The sequence below is a fragment of the Neophocaena asiaeorientalis genome, unplaced genomic scaffold, assembly GCF_003031525.2.
Source record: "Neophocaena asiaeorientalis asiaeorientalis breed wild unplaced genomic scaffold, Neophocaena_asiaeorientalis_V1.1 scaffold72, whole genome shotgun sequence".
NCBI lineage: Eukaryota > Metazoa > Chordata > Mammalia > Artiodactyla > Phocoenidae > Neophocaena > Neophocaena asiaeorientalis.
The window spans coordinates 1,479,328-1,488,002 of NW_020185336.1; positions in this window are offsets into that span (position 1 = coordinate 1,479,328).

The following is an 8,675-nucleotide window of genomic DNA, read 5'->3' on the forward strand; positions in this document are numbered from 1 at the left end:
CAGTGGGTCTTCAGAATGGAGGAGGGGTTGACAGAAACATTCTCATTCAAACGTTATTACAACACAAAGCATTTCACTGGGACTCATTTAGGTGGATGTATGGATTTTCCCCCCTGATTTTCACTGGCCTAAGCCTTCAGAAAATGGACTAGTGGCTTAAAAAGAATTGTGATTGATTGAAGACACTGCAAGTAATGCAACCACAAGTAAGCCACCTGAAAATGACACAGCTGACACATTTCCTACTCTTTTTTTTTTTTTTTGCAGTATGCGGGCCTTTCACTGTTGTGGCCTCTCCCGTTGCGGAGCTCCAGACGCGCTGGCTCAGCGGCCATGGCTCACGGGCCTAGCCACTCCGCGGCATGTGGGATCTTCCCGGACCGGGGCACAAACCCTTGTCCCCTGCACCGGCAGGCGGACTCTCAACCACTGCGCCACCAGGGAAGCCCACATTTCCTACTCTTAATGCAAGCTGTTTCTCAACCTAATTAAGAGGAATAATCTACTAAGATCCAAGAAGTTGATCAATAAAAAGAACTCTTTTCTGAAATAAATGCAGGCTATGGAAAGAGCATTTTGAAAATGGATGTTTCCATCATTACATAATTTTGTTGCTAAAAATCTGCACACTTAAAAACATGGAAAACAAATTTTCTACCCTGATAAAAAATTTTCAAAAGAGGTTCAGTGGGTTTTGAACCATTATTTAAAGATATAATTAACACTTGATTAGTTTACAAGAAAAACTGATGGACTTCAGGGAAGATTAAATCTTGATTGAATTTCAACAAAAATCTTTAATGGACAACATAGCGAAATGAGTGGGATGATTTGAGAAGAAAAGTTAAAAAAAAAAAGACATTTTTTTGGTCTGGATCTGCATCCTTTTTTTGTCAGCTAAGATGGGCTACTAAACCCAAGTATCTAAGTAAACTGAACTTAAACTCATATCTGCAAACTCCTATATTATAAAGCGTTAGGCTAAAATATTTTTATAAATAATGAGGCACATGAAATGTTAGTTTTGCCCCCTATAACATAATATATATATATTTTTAAAAAGCATTTTGTTCCCCCTCATATTAAAATTGTTATTAAAATAATGTTTATGGCTTTCTCAGTTCATTTTTTAAAAATTCTGTTGCATCCTTTGTAATGTAAGGAATATAGACATATATTTATTTATAACATAAATAAATAAACTTCCATAAACTGAGGATATTTGTTTGAAAATATCTTACTGAGTTGAGTATGCAGATTAAAAAAGTTTGCAGATCTGACTTTTGGAAACTGGATTAGAGAGAATACTTTTCCTTTGACCTCTAGTCAATAAGTTAGAAATTCTTCCTTTTCTCATCTATGAATTCAAAATATGTACCAACTGATGATAATGAAGTGGTATTAGTTATCTGGGTATTGTAAGCATCAACTTAATGCTACCTGTTATAGATGTTAAAAACTTTGGTAATTATTAAGCAATTATTGGGCTAAACGTAACTGACATTTATTATTCTTTTTGTGAGTAAATAGTGTTTAGTGTCAAAAAAGGTTTTGGCATTATAGTTGAATGGATATTAATCAGGATCTTGAAAATCCTAGAAATAAAATGAATATTTTAACTAAATTATAGTAACCATCCTTGGGAAACTGGTGAAAGAGCCATCAAGGAAAAAAAATGTCATTTGCTTTTGTCTATTATACACTGAATAGACTTAAAGCAAAATACATTATAAATACTTTTTAAATGGTTACAAAAATTTCACAGCACATGCTCCCCCCAGATGGAATGCATAATCTAGGTGGATGGAAAGACATAAAAGTGTATACTGTGTACCTTTTTACTTGAAGGGAAAGAATATCACCCATCTGGGTCTTTGACCGTTTCCTCTACACTAGTTGAAGGTGCACACGGTGGGTAGTGGGAAATTCTCACCACTTCAGAGGGACAAATAGCACTGGCAACAAAGAAATGCTTTGAGAGAGTTTATGTCATAATGACCAGAATGAAACTCCAGCACCAACTCTAGATAGGCATATTCATTTTCTATTGCTGTGCAACAGATTACCACAGATTTAGTAACTTAAAACAGCCTCCATTTATTATATCAGTGTCTATGTGTCCAAAGTCCGAACACCACATTACTGTATTTTCTGCTCAGTCAAGGTGTCAGCCAGAGCTGGAGTTTCATCTGAGGCCTGGGAATCTCCTCTTCCAAGCTTATATGGTTGTTGATAGAATTCATTCCCTTGTGTTGATAGAACTTATAGTGGCTCATTCTTCAAGGTCAGCAGAATGGCTCTCTTAGATACCACCTCTTTTTAAAGGGCTCACCTTGATTAGATCAGATCCAGGAACGATAACTCCATTCTTTATTAACTCAAAGTGAACTGATGGATCACGTAATTGCTGGAGCGCTCTGCCATGACCAGTCCTGTCCACACTCATGGGGAGGGGATTGTGTAGGATGTGTACACCAAGGAGATGCTAATAATGGAGACCGTCTTAGAATTCTGTCTTCCACAGCAGGCATGGATACAGTCTTTAGTCACTAAGTTTTTTGGAATAATTTATTCACACATTCTTTGGCTTATATTCAGTATTATTCTTTCAGCTATGCACTGTGTTCATGTTTGTGGCTTATAATCAAAAACCTAGTTTAGAATAACCTTGGTCTTTAACAGTTTCGACTAGTTTTTTTTTTTTTTAACATCTTTATTGGAGTATAATTGCTTTACAATGATGTGTTAGTTTCTGCTTTATAACAAAGTGAATCAGCTATACATATACATATATCCCCATATCTCCTCCCTTTTTTGTCTCCCTCCCATCCTCCCTATCCCACCCATCTAGGTGGTCACAAAGCACTGAGCTTTTTTAATCAAAGACCCAACCTTATACTTCTTGGCAGAGAGGCTTTAATGAAAATTAAATCATAAAGCTGATAATTTTTGCATGAGATGAGGAAGACTTTTGTTCCTGGCCGCCGAGAGTAATGGTCCGAAGTTCAGAGGACAGTGAACCTCTGGGGGTCAGGGAGCTCCATGATACCTCCTTCTAATCACACCCTTCCCCTCCACCTCCAGCAGGGGGGATTATTGCTCTGTTTTCTGTCATTATAATTTTGCCCTTTATAGAATTTTATATGAAGGGGATCATGCAGTAGATAGTCTTTCTTCAGTAGATAGTCCTGCTTCACTTAGCATACATGATTATGAGATTCATCCATGTTGTTGCATGCATTAGTTCATTCTCTTATTGCTGAGTGGTATTCCATTCTATGGATATACCACAATTTGTTTATTCACCAGTTGGTGGAAATTTGGGTTGTTTTCTGCTGGGGCTATTAAGAATAAAGCTTCGGGACTTCCTTGGTGGCACAGTGGTTAAAAATCTGCCTGCTGGGCTTCCCTGGTGGCACAGTGGTTTAGAGTCTGCCTGCCGATGCAGGGGACACGAGTTCGTGCCCCGGTCCAGGAAGATCCCACATGCTGCGGAGCGGCTGGACCCATGAGCCATGGCCGCTGAGCCTGCACGTCCGGAGCCTGTGCTTCGCAACGGGAGAGGTCACAACAGTGAGAGGCCCGCGTACCGCAAAAAAAAAAAAAAAAATCTGCCTGCTGATGCAGGGGATATGGGTTCAATCCTTGGGCCAGGAAGATCCCACATGCCACAGAGCAACTAAACCCCTGCGCCACAACTACTGAGCCTGTGCTCTAGAGCCCACGAGCCACAACTACTGAAGCCCACACGCCCAGAGCCAGTGCTCTGCAACAAGAGAAGCCATGCAAAGCCATGCAATGAGAAGCCCATGCACCGCAATGAAGAGTAGCCCCAGCTCACCGCAACTAGAGAAAGCCCGTGAGCAGGAACGAAGACCCAACGCAGCCAAAAAAATAAAAGAATAAAACTTCAATAAATGTACACATACAAGTTAAAATATCTAGTAATGGAATTGCTGGATTTTATGGTAAATGTATATTTAACCTGGAAAGAAATTCTTAAATTGCTTTCCAAAGTGACTCCAAGGTATTTTACACACTCATATGTAAGGCAATAGTGTATGAGAGTTGCCTTATTATCCTCACCAACACTTGATATTGTCAGCCTTTCTTTGTTTTTTGTTTTGTTTTGCTTTGCTTTGTCTAAAGTATCTTTTCCTTTATTCCTCATTTTCTTCTTTCTTTATATTTTTATAATTTTGTTTTATCTCCATATTGGCTTATTAGCAATACCTTATTATTTTGTATTGAAGAGGTTGCAAGGGGTAAAGTATACCTCTTTAATGTATATTATAAAGTAATATTATACCATTTTATACCATTTTATGTTTAGTATAAAAATGTAAAATTAGTTTATTCCATTTCTCTCTATTTTTGTAAAATATTTTACTTCTACATATGCTTAAACCCTTCAACGTGTTATTTTTGCACTGATTATCTTTTAAAGAACTTAAAAATGAGAAAATATATTTTTTATATTTACCTAAATATTTAACATTTCTGGTGTTCTTCATTTTTTGGTGAAGATTCAAATTTCCCTCTGACATAATTTTCCTTGTACTTGATGAACTCCCTTCAATATTTCTGGTGGTGAAGGTATACTGGTGATGAATTCTCTAAGCTTTTGTTTTTCTAAAAAGATTTTTAATTCACCTCTATTTTTGAAAAATAGTTTTGCTGAATATAGAATTCTAGGATGAAAGGATTTTTTTCCCTTTTTAAGTATTTAAAATATTGCTTTATTGTGTTTCTGACCAGAATCTGCCATCATTCTTTTCTTTTGACTTTTGTATTCAGTTTGTCTTTATTCTCTGGCTATTTTCAAGATTTTCTTTTTATGACTGGGTTTTCAAAAATTTGATTATAATATGCCTTATATGGTTTTCTTTTATTCTGTTTGGGGTTGTTAAGCATCTTTGAACTACTGTTTTATAAGTTTTATTAAACTTGGAAAACTTCAACCATTATATCCTCAAATATTTTTTCTGTTCCTACCACCCTCCTTGTGGGACACCAATTACACATAAATTTGGCCAAGTGATGTTGTCCCGCAGGTCACAGATTCTCTGTTCATCTTTTTTTTCTTCTTTTTAATCTTCATGACTTTTAACCTATCACAGCTCCAGTTAGCCAGTCCCCGTACCATGGAAGCACTTGGTAGCTTTGATCTGTCTGCTTCTGCCAACTGTGTTGACAAAGAAGCAAATAAAACTTCTCTGCAGAAGAAAGAATAATGAAGTCTATTCACTGAGAGAAATAAAATTGAGAAACAGAGAAAGCATGCTTTCTGAACTCTTGATATTTTTCTATTTCTGGATTTAAGTTCCTTTCTGAGGCTTTATTAATTCTTACCCTTGTAGTAACAGGCTCAATTCTTGCCCACAGTTTTGTTCTTGGTTTCTGAGAAATGCCCAGTTTCTTTATAATAAATCATCTTTATCTTCCTTAAGCTGGCTGAATTTAGTTTTCAACAATAATCCTAAAACACTGACTATTTTTTGTTTCAGTAGAGGAAAAGTTTTTTCAAAATGAATTATATATGGAACCTCAATATATATAGAAACAAAGATAGAGGTGGTCTAGTTTTTTGGGTGTTGAAAGGCTCTCTGAAGATCCAGTTACTTAGCATTCCTCCCCTTTATCATGGCACTTCATTTACCTCTACATGACTGTAGGGTTTCCTGGGACACAATTTGACAACCGCTGTCCTATAGGACCACTCTAGATACTCACCATTTTCCATATATGCTTTTTGCTTCCTCATATCTGTGTTTTAGCCAATTCTGTTCCTTTGTTCTATTACATTCTTTTCCTTAACATTTTCTTTATCTATGCTTTGATCATTCCTCAGGGTCTATGTTGCTTAAATGGTCAACCATTCTGGCAGCCTTAATCATTCTTCTGTCTTCTGAACTCTTATTCTATTTAATAACTCAAGGCATTTACACTCTTTGTATTATAATATAAGCTACTTATTTAAGTTTCAACTATATTAGATAAATTCTGTGAGTGCAGATACCCTCTGCACTCACATGGAGCCTATTGTGGTACCTTATAATTGGTAGATACTTGATAAATATTTGTTAGATAATTTTCACCTTTTAATTACCCTCCTGGATTTCTTTGTTTTTTTAATTAATTTATTTATTTCTTTATTTTTGGCTGCATTGGGTCTTCGTTGCTGCATGCAGACTTTCTCTTGTTGCAGCGAGCTGGGGCTACTCTCTGTTGCAGTGTGTGGCCTTCTCACTGTGGTGGCTTCTCTTGTTGTGGAGCATGGGCTGTAAGCACGTGGGCTTCAGTAGTTGTGGCTCACAGGCTTTAGAGAGCAGGATCAGTAGTTGTGGCGCATGGGCTTAGTTGCTCGGCGGCATGTGGGATCTTCCCGGACCAGGGCTCAAACCTGTGTCTCCTGCATTGGCAGATGGATTCTTAACCGCTATGCCACCAGGGAAGCCCTCTCCCAGATTTCTTTAGTAGAGTTTTAGCATTACTTTCAACACTATTCAATCTGACACACAAATAATCAATTGAATGCAGTGACTGGTCCATATAAACCTTAATGACTAAAAAGCCAGTATTAATCGAATATTTTTTAAGTGGGTTAATTTCAGTTAAATTTGAGATAGGAAGTATGAAAATAAAACTTTTTATAAACATAAACATGGTGGAAAAGAAATTTTATTTTAGGTTTTTTGTTCTATTGGCAGAGACGTGTAGGTATAGAGAAATTGTAATCATTTTCAAACTGTACTCTGCAAAGTCTTAGGAGTTCATTGAAGCCCCTTTAAGTATCACAGTTGTTGGTGGATAGGTATGTATAGAAAGAGATAGAAGTGAGGAGAAGCCAAGATTTGGTGTTGTTTAAACAAATTGTCCCTTGTTTATTTTTTTTAAGTTTGAAAATCAACTAATTCCTCAGAGAAAAGTGAACCAAAATAATTCCAGTTAGATGTTATCAAATCTTTGTCATACTTTCTCCACAAAGGAAATAACTGCATGCTTATTTAAGTACTTGGAAGGAAAACGTCTAGAGAACAGTGTTGATTTTATATATTTACAAAGATTGCACAGCTATTGTTCTAAAACACTATCAGACTTTGATGCTCTGAAAATTCTGCATGAAGCCATTACTCCATCACATCAATAGGGGAGGGGGAATAGAACTAATATTGAATAAAATTACTGTACACCAGCCAAAGTGTTCAATTTAATTAAAAAAATTTTTTTACAATATAATGCATGGTCAACTTTCAAAAATTTTGCATTTCTTAGGTTGTGGAGTCAGGATTCAATTGAATGCACTTATTGAGATTAACAATGAGTAAAAATAATCCAGCATATTAAAATTCTTATGTTAATTTTTTCTTGGAATCCAAAGATTTTTTTATATATTCTAAGTTTATTCTTTTTAAAGAACAAAGTAGCCTCAGCCTAATTTTTATTGTTAGAAGAAATGAAACAAAATCTCGATATACAGCAATAACTACTTCTTCCTAATGGGGGTTTTATAAATCACACATGTCAAGTATAAATCATTTAATATCAACACAGCTCTTGAAGTAAGAGCAGGACAGATTTTGTATGTGATAGCAGTTTTGTGGTTGTTTGGTAATATGTATCCAAGTTTCTGCTGCAGCCATTTCTTTTCTTTTGTTAATCAACTATCAAAAATACTAAATGGGGAGGGGGGTAGTGGAGGGAAGAACTGGGAGTTTGGGATTAGCAGATGTCAACTATTATATATAGGATGGATAAGCAACAAGATCCTACTGTATAGCACAGGGAACTACATTCAATATCCCATGATAAACCATAATGGAAAAGAATATTAAAAAAAGAATGTCTATATGTGTATAACTGAGTCACTTTGCTGTACAGCAGAGATGGACACAACATTGCAAATTAACTATACTTCAATAAAAAAAATAAAATTTAAAAAATACTAAATGGATGGTATAGTATCCTGTGAGAGACGGTCTCTGCAATCATGTAGAAACATGCATGATAAAATAAAATATCTATAGGTTTAGCATAATGTAGCATAACTGCCAATGATAAGCCCATGGATTCAAAATAGTGCTAACTAAATTACTATAAAGTCACATCTTTTATAAAAATGTATTGTAATAATAATCTTTGCATTGTTCTGCCATGAACAGCAAATACTAAAGCTTTCCAAATCCCTTATACATCAACTTTCCAACCTATCTGCAACTTTCAAATATACTTGTCAAATATTAAAGATTAAGAAGGCAGTATTAGTAGTAGTAATACCAGGTGTGGAATTATGCTTTGCATTGGGAAAGAAATATGATAGATATAGTCTTTTCTCCAAGAGTTTGTAACCTAAAACATTCAATATGAGATCTGAGATAACGTCACCATTACACTAACACACACTTAATGTAGTAGCTTGTTCAGAAGCTCAGTTTTTAACTGCGAGTTGCTTAGTTTTCACCATATTAAGTACTTAATGGAAAAGCACTCTACAAATGGGCTTTAGGAAGCCCATAAACAACTTAAAGTTGCTTGTGAAGTATTTGGGGGACAGGGAAAGCAAGTACATTCTGCTGGACAGAAAGTATATGGCCTTTATCACATTCTTAATTAGTGTGTGTTACCCCCAAAAGTTTTAGAACTATTAATATAGGAAATCTATTTGAGTACTCTTT